Source organism: Felis catus, chromosome C2 (genome assembly GCF_018350175.1).
Source record: "Felis catus isolate Fca126 chromosome C2, F.catus_Fca126_mat1.0, whole genome shotgun sequence".
Lineage (NCBI taxonomy): Eukaryota > Metazoa > Chordata > Mammalia > Carnivora > Felidae > Felis > Felis catus.
The window spans coordinates 111,619,546-111,631,669 of record NC_058376.1 but is presented as its reverse complement, the minus strand read 5'-3'; the positions used below and the strand labels follow the sequence as shown (position 1 = coordinate 111,631,669).

General features: G+C 41.8%; 1 pseudogene; it reads right to left on the bottom strand.

Annotated features, from left to right (window-relative positions):
• Positions 1-8,523: 8,523 nt before the first annotated feature.
• On the bottom strand, positions 8,524-10,770 carry LOC101095850 (annotated as a pseudogene).
• Positions 10,771-12,124: the final 1,354 nt, after the last annotated feature.

Here is a 12,124-nt window from a genome sequence, read left to right as displayed (position 1 = left end):
ATGGGACCCTGTCTTAGAAGTCATTAGTTACTTCTTTCTTTTTTGGGGAACAAAATCATTTGCTAGAGCCATTCTTTCATTACAGAGGCTTGACACTCACAGAGTTTACACTTGGGAATTACTCTGGAGGTAAGTGACGCGTAGCAATCTATAATGTCACTGAGGCACACTCAGACCAGTAGTTTCCTTCATATAAGAAATAGTCACTTAACATTGTAAGCAAACCTGTAGGACACTCGGCCACAAAATTTTGTTATTTTTTAACTTATTTTCACTCCACTCCCTAATGAGTTTGAGGCAGTTAATTTAATACTTGTATGGAAACTAATTTGGCAATAAATTTCATAAAAAAAATACTTGAGGTCCTCTGTGTTCTGGAGAAAATAGTGTGTTGTGATATTATTAAAGAATTTGGAAACTTTTGAAAGCCTAGAAGATACCTGCTTGAACTGTATTAACATCATGGAGGTCCACAAATGTGCAACAGAGAGATTTAAATGTCAAGTGATTTGCTTCTGACATTTGTCTCTTGATCTATCAAAACAACATCGGGCCTCATTGAAATGACTTTAAAGAAACCCTCGGCCATTGCCAGCATTGGGCCCAGCCATCCCTAGAAGGGGCCTTGGCCCCACCAGCACTTGGAACGGGTGGTAAATCTGACTGTGGCTGTGGGAGGCCACGCTGGGCCACAGCTACCCTTCCAAACCTCTTGGGAGTTAGACTCTAGGTTTTCCCAGGACCTTCAGAAAAGCAAGATCCAGATGTGTGCTGTGCTTGACCTGGGCTTGGGGCTCTGGAACTCTCCTTCTTCCAAGGCCTACTGGCACGCTTCCTCAGAGTTGTCCACCCTTGCGCTGGATGCCTGTCATCTTCAGCTACCCCATCCTTCCCCCATCCCTGCCAAGGGTCCCAGGCAAACAAAGGCAGAGCCTACCCTTTTGTGTACTTTAAGGAATCTGACCCCCAATTTTCTTTTTGCTGCATGAGCTTTTTGTGTGCTCATGTAGTTTCATTTTTGTTTTTGTTTTTGTTTTTTGGGTTTTTTTTTTTGCTAATGAAATGTTGGGAAATAGAACAAAATATAGCCTCCCCTGGAATTCACCTTTTTAGGAACAAATAACAGTGGCAGTTTAGAACACAGATAAAACCTATTACTATTAGTGAGCTGATAACGGTCTTTCAGAAAACAACTTACCGAAGCAAGAGCGACCAGTTCCTTTCTCTTGGGTTTCATAAGGACAAAGTGTAGAATTTATTTTTTAACAGGGAATAATCCAGGAGGTTTATTCGTGGTGGTTGGGAGCCACCAGGTCATTGTGTAAATTCTAACCACTACTCTCCATCCCATTTGCCTCTAGGTGGAATCCCTGACCTTGGAACTTAGAAGAGCTCCATGAAGGGGGTCAAACAGCTTCAGGTGGGCTTCTGTGACTCCACCGAGATGGGTGCATTTTCCCTAGAGGAAGATTTTCGCTATTGCAACCATTGCCTGGGCCACAGTCATGAATAGATCTCCTAGGACATAGAAAAGCAGCCATGGAAGAAAATGTAGGAGGAGGGTTCCACATCGGTGTGAGTCCTCAGGCCCAAGTGCCTGGTTTATTAAATCTGTTCTGGCCCTAGATACACAACTATGGGAGTATTAAATACTGAATTATACCACCCATGTTGTAACTGAAAGGCACTTGCTTGGACCAGGATAGCTACCACCAAGATTGCCCGGGGAGACAGGATCTATTCACAGGAGAACCCCAAGTTCATGATAGAAACCAGCGGTCATGGTGACTCTGAAGGTCTGGAAATCAGTGAGCAGCCCACAGACGAACATACTTGAACTTAAATTTAGAGCCACGAAGTGCCAGAGAACCAAAAATTTAGCCAAGCGGATCTCCAAAGTCCATTTAGAATGGCACACAGTGCCCTGGTCTGGAAGACATAAGCCTCTTGCCTAAAGTCATTTAGTGAGAGTAGCAAAGTTAAGCAGAAAACTTCGATCCCATCCCCACCCCCGAAGTCCCATAATATAACAGGACTTCAGGTTCAGGATCAAAGAGGAACTTCAAGGCTGCAGCAGAGGCTGAACAAAAGAAGCCTTAGGAATTAGCATCTAACAAATTAAGTCAAAATCTGGGCCCTGAATAGGGTCTTAGTAACAAGAAGAACTTTAGTGTATGCCCTGCTTTGTTTTACTCCTGGGCCCCTTTCTTTTCACACATGCAACCAGTTCCCACCTGCGGACTTCAGTGGGCTCTGAAGTGTCACATCTGACGGTGGGAGGAGTTTAAGGAATTGGGGCACATCCTTGTGCATGGTAAAGGTAGGTCCTAGCCAGGGAGAAGAGCATCACAGATGCTAGTAGGAAACAGAGCACGTAGGTTATAATCCCCTATAATGACTATTTTTAGGACATGCATTGAAAATTTCCTTAAATTCATATAAGTCAAAGCTATGTATTGGAAATGGCAGTGAGCACTGGGGTGGCTGTGCCGTGGTCAAGGGCTCCGGTACAAGACCACAGGGATCCATCTCTCAACTTTCTACCCCTTCGAGTTCCTTTACCTCTCTGTGACTCCTTAATAAGAGAGAAATCATAATAAGACAGAAATCACCTTAATAAGCCAGAAGTCATAAAAAGAATATTTACCTTGCAGGGTCATGGAGTTGTTCCCAGACTTTTCTGCAGTTTGGAATTACCTGGGGGATCTTTAAAAGGTATTCAGGCTTGGTTCCTACCTCTAGACCTTCTGATTTAATTGCTGTGAAGGCAATTATTGGGTTAATATACAAAAAGTGCATTGACCAGCACCTGAACATATAGCAAGCACTTGATACATGTTAACTATGATCACTATTTTATTAGTATCCATTTTGCAAATTGCTACACATGATCTTTCACTTTCTGCCCTAGTTCTTAGGTCACACAGCCCTTTTTTCAAGGAACCGTGCATACACTGTATGTATTTGTGTTATCTAAGTTCTGTCTTCCCTGTTTAGTGAAACTTCATCTTCCTTTAATTCACAGCTCCTGCTCCTTGCTGCACATACAGCAGATATTTCAAAACGAGAATCAAGTGCTTTCTTTTTTTTTTTTTTTTAATTTTTTTTTTCAACGTTTATTTATTTTTCAGACAGAGAGAGACAGAGCACGAACGGGGGAGGGGCAGAGAGAGAGGGAGACACAGAATCAGAAACAGGCTCCAGGCTCCGAGCCATCAGCCCAGAGCCTGACGCGGGGCTCGAACTCCCGGACCGCGAGATCGTGACCTGGCTGAAGTCGGGCGCTTAACCGACTGCGCCACCCAGGCGCCCCGAATCAAGTGCTTTCTGACTCATTCTGAAAATTCGTATTTCATTTTCCAGCATGACATGACCATAAATTGTACCGAAGTCGTGTCAATTTGAAAGTGACAGTTTAGACATATCTATCTAAGCTTAACTATTTGAATTTTCCCCATATTAAAATTGTGCTCAAGAGCATATAACAGAATGGATGCATTAATTGTCATAAAAAGTGTGCCTTTAAACAATGCATTTAAAATATTTTATTATATTTATCAAAATAATATTTCCAATTACATCTGAGCGACCCTAATGTATTTCCATATCATTTTTTATTGCAGGTTTATTTTAGATGCTTAAAGTAGCACTGGCTCAGCTCTGTGAACACACACTATAGTTATAGTTAGAATCTAACTATGTGCCAAGGCACTGTGCGAGGCTCTGAGATACTAGATTGAATGGCAACAAGTTCACAGTGTAATAACTAAAATATGATGTATAGGATACTGAATACACCCTGATCTATTACTTCTCTCCTCCCACAACTGTCCTGAGCCCTTTAACTCTAACACAAAGTAATTTAGAATAAAATTAAATGAAAATTACTCTTTTTGAATAATATGACTGCTCTCCTCATTACCCAATTCTTTATATCCCTGAGAAGTAATCTGAATATTGAAAAATTATGTATGGTTGATTATGCTAATTATAGCATTTTTTTATAATGGCAAAACCAAAGAACAGTCTTTTTTTCAATAGTTAGAAAATGACTAAGTGAAGTATAATGGAGTGTTATATAGTTAAAAAGCATTTTTCAGAGCACCTGCATGGCTCAGTGGGTTAAGCATCTGACTCTTGATCTCCCCTCAGAACTTGATCTCAGGGTCGTGAGTTCAAGCCCCACATTGGGCTCTGTGCTGGGCTGGAGTCTATTTAAAAAAATAAAATGAAAAGCATTTTTCAAAAATGATTTAATTATATGGGAAAGTAATTTTAGTGGTAGGATTATAGGAGGCTTTTTAAGTTGGGTTTAAAAATCTCTGTTTTAGTAAACATTTGTTTTTTACTTAAATTACCTCCTATATTTTTTACTTAAATTACCTCCTATATTTTTCCTTTATTTTTTACTTTGAATCACTTACATTGTTTTTTAAACCATCCACCCATTTAAGTGATTCAATTTGCCAAATCCAGAATATTAACGTGTCTTACAAAACACGCACTTTACCTATCACTGTTAGTTGAAAATGATATAAAATATCTTGCCAAGTGAGTAAAATATGTATGCTGTTTTAGGGAAGAGTAGTAACAGAACACTAATAAAACCCCTGTTAGTACAATCTTGGGTCACAATGCTCTAAAACTCCAACTAGTCTCTCTGAGCCTATCATCCCCGATTTCCATTTTATTTATAACACAAATTTCTGTTTCAAATCAGTCGATTCGTTTATCTGGGTAGTTACCTCCTCACTCCTCTGTTCTCCAAAAGACACCCTAATTCATCAAAATTGGTTAACATATATTGTTTTATTGAAAAAAGACAGCTAAGTGTCTTAAGGATCCTTCTACTGGGGGAAATCTGCTAGCAGGGTAACTACATTAACCGAGGAGATGAGGGCAACGTACTCCTCGCCAAGGATGTGGCATTTGAGCAGACCTGAGTGACTTAAAGGAGGCATGACATTACCTTGGTGGCGTACCTTTCCCAGAAGTCTTTCCTGGGGAATTCTGACCCATCCTTTCTGCTCCAGTAAATGCCGCTGCATCCAGAAACATTCTTTTCTCCCCTCCTGACACGATGAAGGGGACATTCGTTACTTCTTGCTCTATTTCCTCAGGGCTTATTGCTTTTCCCTCTATTTTAACACTCTCTTTTCTTCTTCCTGGTGTTACAGGTTTGTTATTTACAAGTCTGCATCTCCCCAAAGAAGGGTACTTTTCTACCAGGAGGGAAAAGCCAGTCTTACTCACCACTGGGGCACTCAGTGCATTGCACCACGTTTTGCACTTGGGAGACACTGGTTGAGTGCGTTCATTTGCTTGCATTTTAATTAAGTCTATCTCGTAGCTTCAATCGAAAGTGGAGAGCAGGAGCATTCTATCACCTCAGCTTTTTGGGCCGTGAAAACAATGCAACCACTGAGAATCTAGAAAGATTGACAGAATCTCAGTGTCTTCCATTGTTTTGAAAAATAGTCTGGAGGAAAGAACTGGTATTCAACCCGCAACCCACTCTGAACCTCCTTAACTGTACCACTAAATAGAGTAATTTAGAATGTGCTTAATTAAAACTTCCCTCCCTTCTTGAATAAAAACCGTGATTGTCAAACCCATTATCTATGGAGAGGAGAATGTAGGAAGGAATATTCTAGTATGTGTGGTGTACCTCATGAACATATTCTCATAAGGAGTCTGTGGTGAGAGAACAAGCCTTTACAGTTTTTCTGTAATCCTTGAAAAGATTTCTAAGTCTGAGAGTGAGAGTCTGTTTCCTTGCATGCAAATGTCTTTCCCTATCATCTGCTGAACTGTTTTTATTTATGTATTCCTTTTCCCAGGCTCCTCAAGCCTGTGTTAATTAGCATCAGTAGCGGAGCATCAGAGGAACATAAGTCACTTATTTGTGAACAAATTATAAGAATTGCAGCCGAAATTGATTTGTGCAGAATATACACCTACAGTCTGAATGCTTTTTAATATATTTATCTTGTTTTAATTAGTTGGTTTATTTTTCTTCCATCCTGTTCCCTTTATATTATTTCACAAGGCTCTGAGCTCTGATCATTATTTTTGGCTCCTCGGCTTCCAGCAGAACTCTCCTAGGAAAAGGTGTATTGAAATATTATTTCATCTGATGTGACTTGAAAGGGTCTGGAACGCCACTACATTCCCCTACAAACAATTTTCCCACCTGTTCACTGCTAATTAACAACCTCTGAATAAGAGATGAAATTTTTCATTTTATACTTAATGAGATTTAAATACTTTAGGAGACTTCATGGGAAAATGACTTAAATTCATTTCCTTCTCTTTCCTTCCTTCCTTCCTTCCTTCCTTCTTCTTTCTTCTTCCTTCCTTCCTTCTTTCTTTTTGCTTTTCTTTTTCTTTCTTTCTTTCTTTCTTCTTTCTTTCTCTCTCTTCATCCCTCTCTCCCACCGTTTTTTGACTTTTTTTTTCTTTTTCCTGTTCTCTCTTCCAAGAATTTAGAGAATTCTAATCTGTGCCATGCACTGTGATAGACACTGAGGACAATATCATTAATCTGAATCAGTTTTTATTCTCAAAGGGCAAAAAGAAAAGTTGGAAAGATAGATGCCAACAAATAGCTGCAATTCAAATGAATAACTGAAATCCTAGAAGACCACGCAAACTGCTATGGAAAAGAAAGAGAAAGATCCCTGATTCCTAGGGAGCAATGAAGAAGAAAGAGCCAGAGGATGAGTCTGTGCAATGCAAACGTCCTCAACTTTATAGGTTTCCCAGTGGTTTTCAGTGTCATGAAACTTTCTAAAATCTTTATCATGCTCCTATGATAAAGAAAGTATTATTTGCCTTCTGTAGTTGCACAATATCCAAGCCTTAAGTTTGTTAAGTCAAAGATGTGACAATCACCTGAGTTTGGGCCCCACAAAATCCGGTGATACTTTTTCTTTAACTTGAATTGATTGGTGTGTTGGCCTAATGTGGATATCTTTTTAAATTCTCTGATTTGCCAAAAGGAAGTACATCCCCACCACCTGCACGGGTAAATGGTTACAATATTTTTAAATAGAAATAAAAGAAATTATTAAAATGCTTACCTCACTGCATTTTTTACAAAACCCCCAAAAGACCGGACTTCTTTATCAGTCTTATTTCAAATATGAATATTAAAGGTTGAATGAGTAAACTAGATCACCACAAAATTTAGACCTCAATTTAGTCACTAGTATTAACATTTTGATGTTTCCTCAAACGCTGTTATCAATAGAAAATGGATTCATTCTAAGTTGGTCTTATTTTTCTTCTCTTGTCTACCCTCTGGATGGAGGTTCTCGGAATCCTGAAATGAAGGAAAGTCTGGACAGTTGCTTCTTTGCCTTGCTAATTCCCGAATTACAAGCCTGTCCTCTCATAATTGCAAAAACACTTGAACAAACTAATCAATTATTTTGTACTGTGAGAGTTTTTAAAGATAGTAAATTAACGAAGTACTAGGATCTAACACTTTCAACTTAAAAACAAATATTTGTTGAATGATATGGAGTTGAGACAAATAGGCACTGACCCTGCCCTGATGGAGATCATAGTTCTGTTGGGAAGAAAGGTACAAAGGCATAACATATAGGACCTAGAAGCATCTAGGCGACAGGGTGATTGGTGGGGTCGGACACTAAATCTCACTTGGGGTGATTCAGGAAGCTCTCCTGGAGGAGTGCCAACTGGATGAGCAGTAAATGGGAAAACTGGATAGGCTGGAATGGGAACATAGAGACCTCATGGGTCTCAGTATACATTCAGAGGCCAGCCCTAGACAGATGGAATATTCTGGTTGCCACTGGCAGAGGATTTGTGAAGGTAAAACTAGAAGCAGGAAACCCAGTTCTTAGTTATGAAACGTGATGATCAGAATTAGGGTAAAGAGCAGTTAGGGCCTTCCAGGAAGCAGATGCCACGATAGACGAAACCTGCAAAAGCAGATGCCATGATGGATGAAACCTGCAAAAAAAACGTGTGGGGAGAGAGCTAGAGAAGGTGGGTAGGCCCGCAGATTGTTCTGTTATCTGAAACCTGTGGAGAAAAAGGGGAGGGAAGGAGGAGAGGGTAAGAAGTTTCAGACTACAGCACAGTTACTGGAAAGTTTCAGCCAGGTTAACCGAGAGACTCCAAACCAAAGGGACCTATTAAAGAAGCCCCGTATTTTGCTATTATGCATCTGCATTTTGTGTGGGGGGCAGGGAGTGTGGGAGAGAGAGGCTTTATTTTACTATTTGGTGGGGGTGGGGTCGGGTGGGGGAACCTGGTCAGAAGGTAGAAGGAGACCCAGGAGGGATTGGCATTTATACTGGGACTGGGCAGGGGAAGGGCTGCCTCAGGGCCTATTGGGAAGGAGAAACTGAGGCCAGCCCCTACTGAGACCTACCTAGAGAGGTGGGGATGGGAATTGGGCCTGGAGGAATGAGGGGCCACCCTGTCTCCAGGCTGGACACGAGGCCCTGGCCCTCCCTCATTTTCCCCTTACAGGACCTCAATCCTGCCTGCTCACTGGGCCTTATGGACTCCAAACCTTCGTGCCCTGTTGCAGAGGAGAGGGCTAGGCATGTGAAGGCAGTGGACAGAGAGCCTAGGGAAGTTAGGGAGCACAGGGTAGGACCCAAGGTGTGGAGAAGGTGGCAGCCACCTGGGCAGTTGGTTCCTGGAAGCGAAGACCACAGACAGAGCCACACCTCCCAGGGCACCCACAGGGCCCCAAATGGCCACTTCCAGCAGATCGGCCAGGCACCCCTGCAAGGCATTCGCTGGGCATTGGGCTGGGGCGGGGGCAGCATTTTCCAGCACAGGGCAGTCTCCAAGCTCTGCTGGTCCATGTGCTTCTTCCTCAGCCTGGAGGACTCTCTGTTCACTGTCCTGTTGGAACGCCCCGGCTTTGAGACCACCCTCAGATGGCAAGCTGCCAGTTTGTTCATACGCTTCACCCCGAGCTGCGAGAGCTGTTCTTCCTCCACAAATGTCACATCTACTTTGGCACTGGAGGTGATGGCCTTGATGGTGGGGTCATAAGAGTTGGCTGCCAGCACCAAGTTGGCCCGTAGGTAGTTGACATCGCTCCTCTTCTTCCAGTTTTCCAGGGCGACGCGCTGCTCCGTGAGCATCTCCGGGTCAGGCTCGACAATGGAATCCTCAGGATCATCTCTAGGCACAGGGCCACTTTGGGGGGAACGGTTGCGGAGGATGGTGTCTGAGGCCTTGGTTGTACTTGGAGTCCGCAGTGACCATAACCATCTCTCCCACATCCATGACTTGTACACTGTGGTCGAGGGCCTCGATGACATAAGAGCTCAGGTTAACACCAGCTCTGGCTCCTCCTGAACCTGCCTGCTGTTCTCCAGTGAGGGCTGCAGTTGCAGTGACTGGGCCCTTGGCTGGGTGGCTCCAGCAGGGTGGGCCCGGGACCAATGTCTGCTTCCTCAATAGCAGATTCCCCAGGATGTTCAGGCATTCCTCCAGGCCAAGTTGGGCTTGGGCTCAGGCTCCAGGGTGACCAGGAACTCTCCAGTTAGGGCCAGGGTCTGATAAGCCTCCTCCAGAGGGGGCTGCCCAGGAACCGGAATGGTGGTAATTTGCTCAGGTCTTCTTATCCTACTGGTCTTTGTGCCCCCCCTTCCCCTCCCCCTCCCCTCCCCCTCCTCCTCCTCCTCCTTCCCCTCTTTCACTTTGCATCTTCCACCCTCCTCAGCATCTTGAAGTCCTCAAGTGTCAAGATGCCATTAGATAAGGGGTTAATTCATATCCAGAAATACATAAAGAACCCATACAACTTGACAGAAAAAAATCCAGCTAAAAAGTGAGCAGAGGATCTGAATAAGCATGCTTCCAAAGAAAGCACAGATGGCCAACAGGTACATGAAAAGGTGCCCGACATCACTAGTCATCAGGGAAATGCGAATCAAGACCACGGGGAGATAACATCACACAGGTGTTACAATGGCTATTATCAAAAAGAGAAGGAATAACAAACGTTGTGAGGATGTGGAGGAAAGGGAATCGTTGTGCCCTGCTGCTGAGGGTGCAAATTGGTACAACCCTTGCAGGAAACAGTATGGAGTTTCCTGAAAAAATTGAAAATAGAACTACCACACAATATAGCAAAATGAGTGAAGGTGGTCAAAAGATAGAAACTTCCACGTATAAAAAAAATAAATCCTGGGGAGACAACGTACAACACAGTGACTATGGTTAATAGTAACCATTCTGTAAGTTTTGCCCGTGTTGTTACTTGTGGCTGTGACTTATCTTCACTGATCAATATTATTCCGTTTTATGAATATATCACCATTTGTTCATCTGATCTATCACTGATGGCTATTCAGGTCACTTCTAGTCTTGTGCTGTTTATAGTTCTAATGCATATTTTTGAAAGTTAAAGAGTAGATCTTAAAAGTTCTTATAACACGAAAAAAATATAATTCTGTGTGGCGATGGATGGTAACTAGATTTGTTATGGTGATCACTTTACATTGTATGCAAATGTTGAATCATTATGTTGTTCATCTGAAACTAATGTTATATGTCAATTATATCTCCATTAAAAACAGTGATAAAAAGAATAAAAATTAAAAGATCTTTATTTTCCCATTAGTCTGTGTTTCCCCAAAACAGTGAAGAAGCTCAGAGGAAACATAGCCTTGGCATGAATGCTGCAGGGGATTGAGAGGGGAAGAAATTAGGATTGTCAGGCAACTGTGATACCTGCACAGCTGGAGATCTAAGAGGTACATACATATTCATGGCTGCTACAGAGATAGGAAAGAACATATAAAGTATAGAAGTCTGGAGAAGTGTGGTTTGTGATTGATTGGATATGGAAGGAAAAGAAAAAGAGGAAGGACTCAGGGTGGCTCTGAAGTTTCCGTGCGACCTAGTGCAAAACAATACAATTGATGGCAAAAGAATGGGGTATTTAATAGGGATGGAGATAAACGCCTTTTTTATCAGATTGAATCTTAAGTGTTTATGGAATATCTATGTGGACACAACTGGGAAAATATATCTGAAGACACATGGGTTCCCAATGGGCCTTATGTTTATTCTCATCCTCAACTCTCTGTCTCTGTCTCTCTATTTATGTATATGTATGTATAGATGTATATATATATATATATATATATATATATGTGTGTGTGTGTGTGGGTACATATACATATATATGTATACATGTTTATATATATATACATACAGATGCCCATAAAGATGAAGCTATTTGCTTCCCAGAATATCAGATTTAACAAGCATTCAGTCTGGGGTGTCTGAGTGGCTCAGGTGGTTGTTGAGTGGCCAACTCTTGATTTCAGCTCAGGTCATGATTCTGGCTGGGGTCATGGGACCCAGTGCTGCATCTGGATCTGTGCTGAGCGTGGAACCTGCCTGGGAATCTCTCTCTCTCTCTCCTGCTGGGATTCTTTCTCTCTCCCTCTGCCCTTTTCCCCTGTTTGTGTGCTCTCTCCTCTGTCTAAAAATTAAAAAAAATAATAATAAAAAAAAACCTTTCAGTCTGAAGTCATTTATGTAATGCAACTTTATAAAACTGTATTAAAGCAATTCTGTTCAACAAAAGATACTATTAAGAAACTGAATAGGCAAGCTCAAAAAAGTCAAATACATGGATTTTTTTTTTAATTTTAGAAATTAATAAGAAAAAGACTGACAACCCATTAGGAAAATGAGCAAGTGACTTTCTTGGGTACCTTATAAAAGAGGATATTCCATGCAAGATAAAAACACAATGAGATATTACCACAAATCCACCCCATTTGCTGAAATGAAAAAGTGTGACCATACCAGGTGTTGGCAAGGATGTGAAGTAAATGAAACACTCACATAGGACTGGAGAGAGTACAATTGGTACAACCACGTCATGACAAGATTGGTGACCTTGAAACCCCATATAACCGATGGCCCAGCGTGAGCTTATATCTAACAGAAATGCCTGTAAATGTGCCAGAAGATGTGCACAGAATGCTTGTAGAAGCATTAGAACTATAAACAGCACAAGACTGGAAGTGACCTGAATAGCCATCAGTGATAGATCAGATGAACAAATGGTGATATATTCATAAAACGGAATAATATTGATCAGTGAAGA